The 16,590-nt window shown below is 34.4% G+C and overlaps 1 long non-coding RNA gene across 5 annotated transcripts in view; it reads left to right on the forward strand.

Annotated features, from left to right (window-relative positions):
• Positions 1–16,590, forward strand: part of LOC145683314 (uncharacterized) — a 564,956-nt gene that overhangs the window by 201,248 nt on the left and 347,118 nt on the right. For 3 of the 5 annotated variants that reach the window (XR_014131022.1, XR_014131024.1, XR_014131025.1), the window contains one exon: positions 8,220–8,294. This is a non-coding gene — a long non-coding RNA (uncharacterized LOC145683314). Of the gene's footprint in view, positions 1–1,113; positions 1,189–8,219; positions 8,295–16,590 lie in introns of all 5 variants that reach the window. The other 2 variants (XR_014131021.1, XR_014131023.1) reach the window with 1 other exon arrangement.

The raw sequence follows: 16,590 nt of genomic DNA on the forward strand, positions 1-16,590 counted from the left end.
ACCAAGATTAACTGGGAGAGACCCCTGAAGCGATGAACTGTCCTGAAGGACACAATTTAGGATAGACTCCAAACCAGATTTTATACTGTTGTCATATCTTTCTAATAAATCCTCTTCCTTCCATGAAGGTGAACATCGCAGGAAATATAATAATCTTGGAATGGAAAATGATGTTCCTAGTAAGTAAAAGGTAGAATGAGCAGATATTGATGATAGATGTGAGGAATACATGTGTAACTGGTTAATCTTCTCAGTTAATAGAGTTCTCGTTGTTTCAGCTGAGGAAGCAGCTCCAAGGAGGAAAGCGTTTGATGGCGACATGAATTGAATACATGGAGCCTCTTGGTTGTTTGACGAAAACAGTGTGCCCTTTTGTTCATTTGTAGTTTCAAGAAAGCTGATTTCACATTTCTTGAAATTTAGTTGCAGACCAATTGTAGCTCCCTGTGTGTTGATCATTTTCAATGTATTTAATATAATAGCGGGATCAACAGCTATTGCACCATCATCGAGGTACTAGATATTCAAGTCTGTTTTGTTATTATTGACTATAGACTGCAATATTACGGCAAATAATGCCGGACCTAAAGGATCATCTTGTTGAACACCTCTTTCTAATAAGATAATATCTTAGCCATAATATAAATTCTAGCTTGCTGGCTTTACCGTAGATTTGGTGTACATAGGGGTATATCGAAGGAAAACTTTCTTTGACAATAGATAGCATTGCATACCTGTCTATTTCAATGAATGCGTTCCTAAAATCTATTTTTAAGAAAGCTTTGGGTTTTTGGTGATGGTATGAGTAATAGATACGTGCTGTATGTGCTGCCGATTCAGCACCATGTTGAATGCCTACTGCAAGTTGGTGTGGAGCAAGGAATTGGAGTAGTGGTTGTTTAATCCTCCCACAGATAATCTTGGATGCAAGTCTAAATTTGAAACAAGATTTGCAAAGTAATCATAAAATATAATTTACATTGCAGAAATGTAAATTACAAAAAATGTAACAATAGAATTGAATGGTTGTTTTGTTTCGTATTTTCAAAATATTTGTGTGTGAACTGAGTTTCTTTGTAATTTTGTTTTGTAACACCATTGAATGCCTTACAGAAACACATCAGTTGCTTAGTTGGCACATAAATTGGAAGAAGCTTTTTATATTATTTCCAGCGTTTCGTGATTTTGGTAATGAAATTTTTATATTTCTTTTATTAGAAAACTTGAATATTATTAAAAATAATTAAAAGTTCCATTACGTCATCACTAGGATTAGTTTATGTTGAAATTATATATAGTAATTATCCTCCAGTGAAACTGTTCTATATCAGGAAAATTTGATTAATACGGTTTACTGAATTTAGTTCCGTAAACCTAGTTTGTGTAAGTTCACGCATTCATATCCTTGTTGGTACCTGAATATGGTTTAACACCTTACCAGTTCTGACCGGAAAAATTGTTGGGTCATTTTCCGCTACCGTCAATTTTTAAGCCTGGAGGAACTCCGTTGAAACCACCTGGGCCCCCTGGCCGAATTTTGGAAAGATCCCAATAATTATAGAAAAATGTGAGAATGTGTTTAAAGCGTGTGTATGCTCTGCCGAATTAGCTGTCTTCTGATGGTCTCACACTTTAACTAAAAACGTATGGCGCATGCCGCATCTATTGGTACTGCCCTGCATACGGGATGGAGAAACTAAGGTATGTGCAAAAAGGTGTGAGATGTGCGGGGAAATAAACACACAAGTAAATGGGCAGAACGCTTGTTGGTACAGATATAGCCTTGGAAATTTCATTTGCGCAGTCGCGTCGACTCCCAGTAACGTGCCTGTCACATGACATAAGTAAAGGAGAAGGTGTGTTGATATCAGGGGAGGTGTTGGTCGCAATTGGAGGAACGGTAATGCATATGTTCAAAACTCATACAGCAAGGAACGATGGGAACACAAACAAATATTGTGATATATGCATCTAACGGAGGCTAGCCTAAAACATATACACAGCACATGATCGTATCGGGATACAATTATTGTTTCTATCTGCACACGTAGTTCGAATTTCTGTTGCACCAGGTAAAAACGTTTGCGACCAGTGTCTGAAAGGAAAGCTTATTCATGCTTAAAGGTATGCTATAATGGTCTTAGTTTGAAGCCATACAAGTATATTTGCAAATAAGAGATTCATACATAAGTACATACGATGTTCCAAGAATCACACTATTTTATTTCCTTCTTTTGTGAAACAACTCATTAGTTTAAAGATAATAATATTCTAAATATTTATTTTAAACTTTAACAAATAAAAAGTTCACAAACGTATTTCACCAATTGACCTTTTACGGATTTCTTCAATTAATTCAAATATGTAATTGGAAAGACCTAAGATATCTGGGTTGGGAAGGGACAGGCAGCGAGTGCAGATTGTGATTGTTGCTGAAGATGATAGGGCTAAATACTTATTCTGTGAGTCTCAGTAGAATAGCAGTGTGCTTGTATCAAGCAAACTGATTTCAAGTAAAATACGTTAAGTCTAATTTCTAAAGAGGACAAATTAATAAATGTCGGCTCTATGCTGTGAGCGTGGTAAAGGTGGTAAGTGTGTTGAGTGTCGTGAATAACAACATTCAGTTGACTTTCAAAGTGATGAAATCTTACAAAATTTACGGGGAAACCACATCCTCGAAGACTAAAAGTGGTTAAAAGAAAATTCATGGTGACAGGTCCCACCTACAGCTGTGCGATATTTCAATATGTGGATTCATAGATATTTTTAAGTATCGAAAACTTTTAAAATCGATGTATTAATTATTTCGTTATTTCAATATTTGGGTATTTTTCAGTATCACAATATTATGATTCCTCGATAATTTTATTGCATTAGTAAGTTCATGTTTAGCAGTATTTCGATATTTTTAAGTTAACCGCTTCAATCCCAGATACTTATCTGCAATCGTACAAATTTATATAGTTGTGGATTTGTATCGTAGAAAAATCATATTTGTATATTTTTAAATTGGAGTGCTATAAAACATACATATGAAGCTTTGTAAGAGGACAGTAGCTACGTATATTTATGTTTATAACTCCAAGCTGCATAATCGAAAAAATAAAGAAAACCTGTGAATTTCAGTATATTTATTATCTAGTGCACTGTATATATTAGTATCGTTCAACTATCAAAATATGACCAAAATAAATTAAAGGTGTCAACCAAATGCGGTTCGTAAGGTAAATTACGACTGTAAAGAATAACGTGGTATTGTTTCAAAGAAACAGTCGTAAAATTTTCTCCTGTTCTGACTGTTGAGAACATATACAAAATCAGTTAGTAACATTTCTTCTCACAGTTTGATATGAAAAACTTTTATCTTTAAGGACATGACTTACCTCCCGAGACGGGTCCGGTGTCTAAATGGTAATATTTATTATGTGCCTTCTTTCTCCTGTATTTTATATCTGTTTCAATTTGTATGCAAATCATCAGGACGGTTTCTGTTTTTCTCAATAAAAAAAACATCCTTCACTTCACTCATTTGAAACGAAAAATAATTAGTATGCAACAATCTGCACACATTACTCTTTTTTTTAAAGTAAGAATATCTCCTCCAGGGCTTTACCAGGAGGTACGGTTCGTAGTATTGAAGCCACATCAACTCTTTGCACCGCCATGCTTATTCTTTGGATTAGGAAGCTGGTTGCTCTTTCCTTACCGGATAACTGTATGATGCGTTTCCCTAATTGCTTTATGATATTTAGGTCTTACCTTCCCTACGAGCCACCGGATTTACCGGCAACTGGTACGAATTTATATTTTTCCTTAAGGTTGTATTTTCTTCTTTTCTCTATCTTTATCCGACCTGCTGCATTGCCCTCCTGGATTGAAGAGAAAGGAAGGTTGGAAGGTGCAAAAGTGTCTGTGCATGAGAAGTCCCAAATTAAGGCTTTACCTTTCTTCCAATGAATTAAGGATATTCCATCTGGTCTTTTTCCATCTGTTCTACTACAGCCATATGGCTCCCTTATTGCCGGTAAATCTGCGGAGATGAGTGCTCTCACAATGATGTCGTTGTAGTTCGAGTGTCGAGGATGTCTATCTGTGCTTTTTAAATAGTCCTTTTTTGTCAACAGAATCGGGTTGTTATTTATCGGGTCCGCAAATATCTGCTCACAGTCTTAACGCAATTCATATTCTAAAAGATTCATTATTAAGTGAAGGGCTAGAGGACGTAAGGGCAAAGCTTTGAGCCAAGTACCTACCTGAATGGACGATGTAGTTATCAGTCTGGCCTTGTCTTCTGGGTTGTCGGAAGACTGTAGTAAAAATGAAAAATTTGATTGTTTGATAGGTTCTTCCCATGTGGATTGTTTAGCCCTGAAACTGAAGTCGGATAAATCGGAGGCCACCAACAACGACTATGTGGACGAGCAATCTTGAACTTCAGAATCCAAGTGGAGATTGCTAATCTGTTGGAGAAGTGATTTTTTTAGACATTGCGAGCCGTAGAATGATGCCAAGAAGGTGGGAATAGCCAAATCTAAGGCTCTTCGAAAGGCTAATCTAACATGATCAATTGGGAGAGATACCTCAAGCCATGTGCTATCCTCAAGGACACAATTTAAGATATACTCCAAAACAGATTTTATACTGTTGTCATAACTTTCTAATAAATCCTCTTCTTTCCATGAAGGTGAACATCGCAGGATATATAATAATCTTGGGATGGAAAATGATGTTCTTAGTAAGTAAATGGCAGAATCAGCAGATATTGATGATATCTGTGAGAAATATATTTGTAACTGGTTAATCTTCTCAGTTAATAGAGTTCTCATTGTTTCAGCTGAGGAAGCGGCTCCAAGGAGGAAACCGTTTGAATAGACATGAATTGGATACCAGAGCTACTTGGTTATATCACGAAAAGAGTGTACCCTTTTGTTCATTTGTAGTTTCAAGAAAGCTGATTTCGCATTTCGAGAAACTTAGTTGCAGACCAATTGTAGCTGCCTGTGTGTTGATCGTTTTCGGTGTATTTAATACAATAGCCGGATCTCCAGCTATTGCACCATCATCGAGGTACCAGGTATTTAAGTCTGTCATGATATTATTGACTATAGGTTGCAATGTTACGGCAAATAATGATGGAACTAAAGGATCACCTGGTTGAACTCCTCTTTCTGATATGATTATATCTTTGCCATACTATAAATTCTAGCTTGCTGGTTTCAGCATAGATTAGGTGTACATAAGGATAAATCGAAGGAAATTTTTCTTTGACGACAGATAGCATTGTATACCTGTCTATTCCATTGAATGCGTTCCTAAAATCTATTTCTAAAAAAGTGATGGTATGAGTTTTTGGTGATGGTATGAGTAATAGATACCTGCTGGATGTTGTGCCGCTTCAGCACCATGTTGAATGCCTACTCCAAGTTGGTGTGGAGCCAAAAATTTGAGTAGTGGATGTTTAATCCTTCCACAGATAATCTTGGATGCAAGTCTGAATTTGAAGTACCTCTGATGCTGAGAAGGAAAATAGATAAGTGGAAGGACAGATGGAGGAAATAGATATCCAAGAGATATAACATAGTTTTTGTATGGAAGTATGTGCAAAAGAACAACATCCTAACAGGTCTTCTGATCAATCAGTGAGACATAAAAAGCTGATAAAGAAAGCAGAAAGCCAGCTCACGTGGGACACCATAATAAGGAGAACTAAAGGAGTGGAAGAGAAGAAGATAGGGACTGAAAAAGACTGGAAATTAAAGACAGTTTTCTACATTTGTGAGAGAAGTGATGAGACATTGGAAAATTGGTAAAAGAAATTTGATGTGAAACAGAGAGAAAGTTTGAAGAAAATGAAAAGAAACAAGGATAGACTGAGTAGAAAGAAGTGGAAACAGCGTAATAGTAACTGGAAATATAAAATTAACAAAACAAATAAGGAAATGTTGGGAATTTAACTAGAGGTTTAAGCTATAGATGGGAAACAGAAAAGAATAAACCATATTAGTCAATATTGTTGAAAAGGTAATGTTGCCAAGCACTAAAAGAGTGTGCGTCTTTAAAACAATAGAAAAAAGAATGGAAAATAGGATTATAAGAAAATGAAAAAAGGAGAAAGTGTTGAAGTCCCTAACGCTGATATTGGATAATATGTATGCATGATTGGTGAGTGTAAAAGAGCCTCTAAGCTTAGCTTAGAGACTGAGCCTTGTAGTAGAGATTGTAATGAACAGGTAGGAAGAGAAAGTGTAAGGAGGAGGAAAAATCTAATATCATTTTGAAGAAATGTAAATGATTGCCTTGGAATATCGAAACAGACAAAGCGTCATTTGGAGAAATTTGCATTAAGAAATGTGGGAAGAGAAAATGTATGGGAGAGATACTAAAAATTACCTTATTGTATTTACGGAAGAAGAAATGTCGGATTGCTAGGGGTGTTTCATCTAAGCTATTGATTCTTCAAAAAATGTATAGGACCTTGTTGCGTTCATTCGAAAAATAAACTTTTTTGTTACAAAATATTGTTAATAAAATCTCCATTTTAAATGACAATAAGAGAAATAGCTCTAAATGTTTTGCCAGTTTTCCTGGAGTTGAATATCCCTGGAAGGTCTCTTACTTTCCGTTTCATGGCGCTGGTTGTGCCTGTATGCTCCTCTGGAGTATGCAGGTAGGGAGCGAAGTATTGTTCCCAATAAATGAATTGGGTGTAGTTCGTTCTAAATTTGCTGCGACTTGATAATATGGGGAAGTGAAATGAAATTGTGTTAACTTAGTGGAAAGAAGGACTGAGGTTTATCCATAGTTTGGTTTAATAGAAATTCTGGCTAAATCTAACAACTAAAATCTTCTATCTTCTATTTAAATCAAATTTTTGAGGCAAAAAGTGAAAAAAGAAAGAAAAGAAAATGAGTGGATTGTGCTGGTTTGTATGGTAGATTTAAGTCTTTTAGAATACTACTATACTTAAGTTTCCTATTTCATATGATATCCTCTTGACAAGAAAAGAAAAGTAATGAGAATTAATTTTAAATAAGGTCATATCTTTTAACTTAACAGCTATTTAAGTGCTGTGGTAGCTGCTTGCTAACCTATTTGAAGTAACCAGTTATTTTAATTACCAAAAGAAGCACAAAAAACACATAAAGAAATTAATTTCTTTGAATATAGTATTTTATTAGTTTAACAACCCTTATTGTTCTTTGGTCTGGGGATTTTTACTCCTTTCGTCCTTTGTCAAACAAAACCTTGAAGAAAGAGCTTAAAACTACTTGTTACCTACCGTTGAGATGTATTTAACAGATTTAAGTGAAGTCGAATATTATTTCAATTTCATATGTATTTCTTGTTATTAAATTTGTTCATATTATAATAAGATTGTTATCTGTTTTGGGAAATAGGTTGTTGTAATTGCTACTATAACTGGTAACCTGCTTTACCGCTTACAATCATACAATGTCACTGTTTTCGTTAATTTTGTTTTTTTTTTTTTTTTTTTTTTGTCTTTGTGTGTGTATGATAGTTTTGGATTTATCTCTTTAATACCAAATAAATCAGTACTGAGAATTTTCGGTGGCATATAATCATATATGTGTTTATTTCGCAATAACCTTATTTACAGGAAATTTTGTGCTCTTTCTTTTGGATAATAATGTATTTTGAGCTAGAATGTAAGAGATCCGAGTTTATTAAAAATTTTATCATGCTATTTTAGGAAGATTCTGGTTTATGTCCCATTTTACCAATATTGTTGCACCAGCGCAAAACTGAATAGGATACAAATTTAGTATGCTATTTAGTTTATCGTAATACACAGGTTTATTAAGTTTCTTAATACTACCTCACTTAATGCAACCAAAACCTAATTATTCAATGGACTACTGGTTATAAATCCTTGTTCGTGTGAGAAAAGAAACATGCCTAGGATGACGTTGGTTTTCTAAATCTTTTATCTGTATTTTAAGTTTTCTTAATATTGAATATAACATTTTCTGTTAAATGGATTTCTCCTTTACAGAGAAGAGATATCAAATATTTTTTTCTAATTAAAAAAGATTTGCAAAATAATCACAAAATAAAATATACATTACAGAAATGTAAATTATAATATATGTAACAATAGAATTGAATGGTTGTTTTGTTTCTTATTTTCAAAATATATTTGTGTGAACTGAGCTTGTTTGTAATTTTCTTTTGTAACACCATTGATTGCCTTACAGATACACATCACTTGCTTAGTTGGCACATAGAGTGGAAGAAGCTTTTCATATTATTGCCAGCGTTTCGTGAATTTGGTAATGTATTTTTTTATATTTCTTTTAGTAGAAAACTTGAATATTATTAAAAATAATTATAAGTTATATTACGTCATCACTAGGATTAGTTTATGTTGAAATTATGTATAGTAATTATTCTCAACTGAAACTTTGTTCCATATTAGGAAAAATTGATTAACATGCTTTACTGAATTTAGCTATTAGTCTTTCAACTTTTGCCAAGGTTTACTTTATTCTTAGGATTTTGTCCATACATTCTTTACACTTTACCCTTTCCAGAAGTCATCTCACCATTGTTTCCCTTCTCAAAATTTATTAAAAGAACGCTAATATACTTTAGAGTACCAAATATTGGAAATCCTAAAATGAAAGTATGTTATACTGTAAAATATGTGCTAAGATGTATTGAAAGATATTTACTAACGTGATAAATTCACATAATTGTGTCAGAAGGGCTAAATGAAGAAACACCGTTTCGTGCGAGAACTTGAGGTTAAATATAACTTCCATTCCAGCGGTGGATGGTTGCCAAGCGCTCTCGTTTATCCCTCAGCAAAGAGGATATTTTTTTTCAAACTCATGTTCCGTAGATGTAGACAGTCTTGATTTTTTGATTGTTTTGATTTTTTGCTTGTTAGAAGGAATTGATTTGACTTTTTGTTAAACAATAATTGGTCTGAATGAGGTTGGCTATTAGAACCTATAGTTTTCTGAATATTCATTAAGTGATTGTTCAAAAGAATTGCAATAATACATGGGTCACTAGTAAGATTGCCACTTGATTCAATGTCAATGTTTTCTTCAATTACTCGTTCTTTAGTATGTTTCTTGTTTAATTATCGGTCTTATTATCGGTCTTATTTGGCGCTCTTATTCTCAGATTTTATTATGCGTATTGAGTAATATCGTGCTCTTGCCAATTTTAAGATATTTTTATGTTTTTTATAGCTTATATAGTACCCTGTCATGTTACTTAGTAACTCTACTCCCTTATATGATAAATTGGAAGATCTTAAGTTCTTACTAGAAACTTTTATTGTTGTAGCTATCCAAGATTTGTTATTTGTTATTGAAATTGGGCAAAGTTCTCTAGGAAATGCCTCATTGTAGTAACGAGTGTATGCGTCATGGAAAATGTTCCCTTATTGAGAAATATCTAAATTTTTCAATTTTCTAAACATAATAGAAGATAATTCTCTTTAGCACCCCTTTTAGGGTGTAAACACAAAAGTTCATTTTTCTTATGGGAGATTCAATGTTAAATTTTGGCAGCGGTTTTGTCAAATATTTATTCGCAAAGACGGCAAATGAGTTGTTTTTGTCACAAGATGCATATATACTCATTCACAAAGCTAGTAAAGCCGTCTGAAACATTATTTTGAGAAGGCCTTTCTTTTCGGGGGTAAGGAGCGTAAAAAGGTGGTATGTGATGTGTTACCAAATTCCCAAAATTTATTTCCGGAGTGTCAGTAAGCGTCATATTGATCACGAATGTCACAGAATGAACGTCCAAATGCTCCTAACATGTAAACGTGACTGATAATGAGGCTACAGCCCCCTTTCAAAAATAAGAAAATCGCAATAAATATTCTTAAGTAGGGACATACGAGAAGAATGCATTTTTTTATTTTATATTGTGAAATTTGGCATCATTGTACTAAAGGAGTATGCGTTTTTGAAATCTGGAATGCTACTTTGGTAACGCAGCGCCTTAGGGGGCATAGGGGGCGAACCAGTAGATGATGGATCTTTATAAAAGTTTATTTTTTTTCCGAAATGCCAGTAAGCGTCAGAGTTTTTACAAATGTCACAGAATTAATATTCTAATGCTCCTTGCATGGATAGTGTCCTATGTAGGGCTATAGTCCCCTTTGAAAAATAAAAAAGGACGATAAATATCCTTAGCAGGGACTACGAGAAGAAGGTATTTTTTGTCAATTAATGTGAAATTTGGCGTCGATGAAGCAAAACGGTATGTGTTTCTCATATCTGCTATATTATTTTGTTAATGTACTGGCTTAGGGTGGCACAGGGGGTGAAGCATAAGTTATTGGATCTTTATAAAATACAAATTCCAAGTTTTATTTTGGAAAATCCTATGTGTGTCAGATTATTCGCAAATCTCACAGAATTAATATCTTATGTTCCTTGCATGTGGCAGTGACTGATAATGGGCTACAGCCACCCTTCCAAAAATCACATAATTTACGGTAAACATCCTTAGCAGGGACATACGGGAAGGAGATAAATATGTTTTACAATTAATGTGAAATTTGCCATTATTGTAGAAGAATATTGTGATTTTTTTTAAAATTTCGAATCTAGTGTAAATGAATATCGTCTATCAGTGTAACAGATTGAGGATATAGCTTTGTTGTTTGGCATGACTGGAATAAAAAAATGTGTGTGTGTGTGTGTGTGTGTGTGTGTGTGTTAATCTCCGCTTCGTTCTTTTAGTCGTGGAAGAGAACGAGAAAAACGAATGGACTTCTTATGTTATTTATGCGCTGGTTCTGCATTTCTGCATGCTGTCACAGCTTTTATAGATTTGCAGTTGGAATATATGTTCATTGCATACCTCTGTAGGGTTGCGAAATATACCATAAGTTTCTGCATGTTGTCAAGCGACTGATGCTGCTGAGTTCAACTGGAATCGTAACTGGGAGTTGGAAGTACAATATTCTGCGCAATCGTGTAATTTGTACTAAACTGAAAGTGCTCACTCGTCACCAAGTGCTCCGTAAACCATGGGTCAGTGTGTGTGTGAGAGAGAGCCGAAATGCAATCTTTAAATTTTAAGTCCCACCAAAATGCCGGATAAGCTGAAAAATACATTCGAAGAGAGAGCGAAACACTGAGAAACCGCAGTTTTACTCTAAGGCCTAGAAAAAAGCAAAGACTATATTCGTATTTAACATGTCCGAAAACAACTACATACCTGCCAAATCGTTTAAAATTGTCTTAAAAAGTGTATATCTCACATAATTCGTAAGACCTAGGTCAAAGAATATGGTATTCGTAATCAGTGTGTCCGAAAACTCTATACGCCGAATTTCTTTCAATCGTTTAAATTTTCATTATAAAGGGCGAATCCCATATAAACTAATATAATACGTAGGTAAAAACATATATGTTATTCGTACCCAGCATGCACGAAAACCACTACAAGCCGAGTATTATCGAAATCGGTTAAAATTGTCTTCAAATGTACGCACTCCACATAAGCTATAAGACCTACGTAAAAATAAATATGATATTCGTAATCAACATGAACGAAAGCCTCTATATGATCAGTTTCATTACAACCGCTTAAAATTGTTATCAAAAGTGCGTATTCGACATATACTTTAAGACCGACGTAAAAATAAGTATGATAGTCACAACCAGCTTGTTCAAAGACCCCTCTATGCCGAGCTTTATGGAAATCAATTAAAATTGTCATACAAATAGCGTATCTCACATAAACTCTAAGAACTAGAAAAATAAAGGACAGTCGGAATCAGCATGTTCGAAAATCCCTATTTACCAGGTTTTATACAAATCGGCTGAAATTGTCATAAAAAGGGCGTATCTCACTTAAACTACTTTGCTGAATTCGTATTTAACGTGTCCGAAAACACCTACATACCGAGTTTCATCCAAATCCGTTAAAATTGTCATACAAAGTTCGTATCCCACATAACTGTAAGACCAAGGTATATATATATATATATATATATATATATATATATATATATATATATATATATGATATTTGTAATCAGCATGTTCGAAAACTCCTATACACTGAGTTTCATCCAAATTGGTTAAAATTGTTACAAAAGGGTGTACCCGACATAAACTTTAAGGTAATAACTTCACTATACGCCATAGTCATAAAAAAAAGTAAAAACACCGTCGTCAATGTCACACTCGTGCTGCCCCTGTGTGTTATCGAAACCGGAACTGGAACAGTAGTCGGAATCGAAATTGTAATGTTTCTGTGCATGGTTGTTATTTCCACTAAATTCGAAATGTAATTTTATTGGCCATGCGTTACCAAGTGTTCCGTGAAAAAAGTGATCTTTTACGAGTGTGCATGTGTATGTGTGTGTGTGTTTGTGTGTGTGTGTGTCTTCCCGCAATTTTATCATTGTTGGTTCCTGCATATGGTTGGTTCCTGCAACACCTTCAAGTTGGGACCGAAAAAATTGTTGGGGCATTTGCCGGTGCCAACAACTTTTAAGCCTACTGAAGCTTCGTGCCGAACCCCTGAGCCTCCTCGCCGAAATTCGGAAAGGTCCCAATAATTATAGAAAAAGGTAAGAATTTGTGTAAACCGTTTGTATGCTCTGCCAAATTAGCTGTCTTTTGATGGTCTCACAGTCTAGCTAAGAAATGATGAGCAAATATGAATCATACCGCATCTATTGGCACTGCCCTGCTTACGAGATGGAGAAACGTAAGGGAAGTGGAGAGTGGAGGTGAGTCGTGCGGCGGAATAAACACACAAGTAAATTTTCAAAGTGCTTTTTGGTACCGATACTACTTTGAAATTTCCGTTTGAGCAGTCGCGTCGACTCCCAGTAGCCAGCCTGTCATATGACATAGTTAAAGACTAGAAGGAAATATATGCTTAGAAGTACACTAGAAGAGACTAAGATTGAAAACTTACAAGCACATTTGCAAATCGCATATTCATACATAACTACATACGATATGATCCAACTTTCACACTACTTTATTTCTATCGTTTGTCAAACAGAACTCTTTAGATTAAAAATAATAGTAAATATTTATTTTAACTTTTAACAAATACAACCTCACAACCGTAGTTTACTAATATGTCGTATACAGATTTATTAAATTAATTCAAACATATGGAGTAGGGAACACGTAAGATGTATGGGTTGGCAAAATACAGGCAGCGGCCGCAGGCCTTGACTGTTGGTCGGGGTGATAGGGCTAAATACGTATTGTGTGAATATCAGTAGAATAGTAGTGCACCTCTGTCGACCAAGCAGTCGACTCAAATACGTTAACTCTAATATTCAAAGACCCAAATTAATAAAGCTGAAATATATGGTGTTATCGTGTTGAAAGTGGTAAGCGTGCTGATTGTGTAGCGCGTAACAACATTTAGGTGACGGTCAAAATGATATAATCCTAGAACATTTACGGGAAACCTCATACTAGAAGAGGAAAAGTTTTTAAAAGAATATCCTCGGTGACAGGTCCCACGTACAGCTGTGCGATATTTCGGTATATCGATTGATAGATATTTTAAGTATCAAAACTTTTCATTATTTTTCAATATTTTTCAATATTTTTCATTATTTCAGTATTTTTCAGCGTTACGATATTACGAATCCTCGATGCTTTTAATGCTTTAATATGTCCATGTTTCGCAATATTTTGATATTTGCTATCAACTATCAAAATACGAGCACAATATCTTAATGTTGTCTACCAAAGGCGACTCGTAAGGTAAAATACGACAGTAAAAGATAAAGTGGTATTACTTCAAACAATCAGCCGTAAAATTTTCTCGTGTTCTGACTGTTGAGAACAAAAAATACGAACAGTAAGTAACATTTCTTCTTCCAGTGAGATGTGACAAAAGTTTTACGGACATGACATCACTCCCGAGCCGTGTTTAAATGGAAAATTTTATTATTACTATATCCCTTCTTTCTTCTTCTGTATTTCATATTTGTTTCACTTTGCAGGCAAATCATCTGGACAGTTTCTATTTTCTCTATAAACAAAAACACCTTTCCCGTAGCTCACTTGAAACTTTTTGATATCGAACACCCAACCTTACTCCATCTTTGATAGGTTTCGTCTTCAGCCTTTTCTGTCTTTGCATATCTGCATCACATTCACGTAAGAATTATTGTTTGGTTCAGGGCTTAGCATTATATACAGTACCGATACTATAGCAAAAGTGAAATACAACTTAAAGCGTTATCCTAACCACATGCGCTTCCACCAGAAATCGGACACGGGTTTCACACACAACATTCATTTTCAGCTGTTGTGTGTGTTCTATTGGTCTTAACGGTAAGTTTGGATATATTATAATTAGCTTTCTGTACTTTTTACGATACACGTACCGTAGGAGCAGTGACGACATCTGTTTTACTTTATTGGCATAGGGTGTGTGTGTGTCTTAATAGACAGATACATTTTTTGGAAACCCAGTTATATTTTCGTGTACCGAAAAACTGCTGTATGATAATACAGCACGCCTGTTGAGAACTTGTCACGAGGACGGAATGCGGACAATGTGATTGAAGGGCTCTATTCCCCTGGTCCCTTCTAATGTTGTCACAGCGTAGCAGTCATAAACATCTTCGATTTTTGTTCCATCAATGGACGAAATTAATATATAGAGAATAAAATACGACAGAGGACGAAACACTGTACAAGCGTAAGAAGCACAGGAACTGGAATAACAATAGACTCTAATAATAATAATAATAATAATAATAATAATAATAATAATAATAATAATAATAATAATAACTCAAAAAATAATTTCTTACGATGTGAAAAATTTGCATCACATTTTTCACTTTGCTATTGCACTCTCGCGCCGAAGTACGCTGGTCGCAGATCACTCGTCTAGTATACTGGGTGCATCAAAAACCGGAACTTTGTAATGATAACACAACACAAAAGGGAAAGTTGTTGGAAATAGAAGGTCTTCAATCTGAAATATCAAATTTATTCCACCGCACCAGACGTTTCCTCTCCACACTGTAAGGTGTCCAATGTTAGACATTGATATTTTTTTCTGTTTAATCTTAAGGATATACGAGTATACCGTATATATCGTATATAATACTCATTGTCAAAGCTGCTTCAATTAGATTCCCGAAGACGTCACCACCAAACAAGGCAGGACTTTGGAAATGCTTAAGTAAAGCGAGGACTGTAACTCACACTGTAATGGATGTTCGATAACTCCTTTTATGTTCAGTATAAAGTCCAAATCCCAAAATATATATCTTGGCTATGTCTCTGATTTAGGTACAATTAAAACAAGCAGTACAATTTTATTGATTATAAATCTCACGACCACGGCTGAAAATTGCCACATGATTGCTTAATATGATGCTGGATTTAATGGTTAATGCTAATGAACTAAACCTTAGGAGAACAACAGAAACGGTAATGAAAATGATAAAATTATCGTCTTCTTTAACTAATAAGGACAGAATTCTGCTTTGATAAACAAGGAGTAGGGAGAAGATATATTTTGATTTTTATAAAATGTACGGGCCACCGCACTAGACCTTGTCGCTCCAATTTCCTAAACTGTTAGGCCATAGTTAATATTGAAACTTGCATTTGGGAAATAGGAATACAATAATTTGTCTTGGAAAACTCAATTGAATAAACGTCACCCTTCCTCCCCAAAAATGTACCAACCCTTCAGATTTTTCATTAGACGTATGTCATAGTGTATATATTAGAGCAAATAACAAAATAATTATTTTGCAATATTAACAAAATCACCTGAGCCATTTTTGATAAAATCGTTAGAAATCTCACCCCAAGAGTAAACTACATTTTGTAGATCATTTTCAATCATTCGAGTTTAGCCATATTTTTATCTTATTAATGAAACATTTATTTACGAAACTTGAAGAAAATAGTTTGTCGTTTGAAAAAAATGTCAGGAAAATTCAATTGTTTTACAAAACCAAAAGAAATCGAAAAATACAAGAATAAACTACCCGTAATAGGTTTCTCGCAGGGTAATGATTTTTACCACAATATAGGGTTGTTAAAGAAATATTTATGAATTATCAAAAAGATAGTGAGACATTTTTGTGAAAATCGTCGATTAACAACTCAACCCCAATTCACAAACTGTCCCTCATATATTTATTAACGTCAAATAAATTATGACATATTGTCAGGCTATTCATGAAATATTTATCTATGAAATACGAATAAATTAGCCTGAGCTGTTTTTGAGGAAAGTGTCGATAAAACGCTCAACCCCAAGAATTAACTATTCGTCACAAATTTTTCCAAGGGAAATGTTTTATACCACAAAATAGGGTTCTTAATTAAATACTGAATTATGAAACATAAAAAAATTGTTGGAGGCATTTTTGAGAAGATCGTGTTTTTCGATGTTTACTCTTCACTAAACTACTCTAATTTGAAGAAACCTTATCGAACGGATGGACAGATGTATATCGAAAAATCACCTTTTCGATATGTAAATTTCATAAAAGATGTAAATCCGTTGAGTTCCTAATTTTTTTCACGATCGCCGTAGTTTCTATCCGTCGTTCGAAAGCAAAAGTAAAAAATG

Source organism: Thermobia domestica, chromosome 4 (genome assembly GCF_964235325.1).
Source record: "Thermobia domestica chromosome 4, izTheDome1.hap1.1, whole genome shotgun sequence".
Classification (NCBI taxonomy): domain Eukaryota; kingdom Metazoa; phylum Arthropoda; class Insecta; order Zygentoma; family Lepismatidae; genus Thermobia; species Thermobia domestica.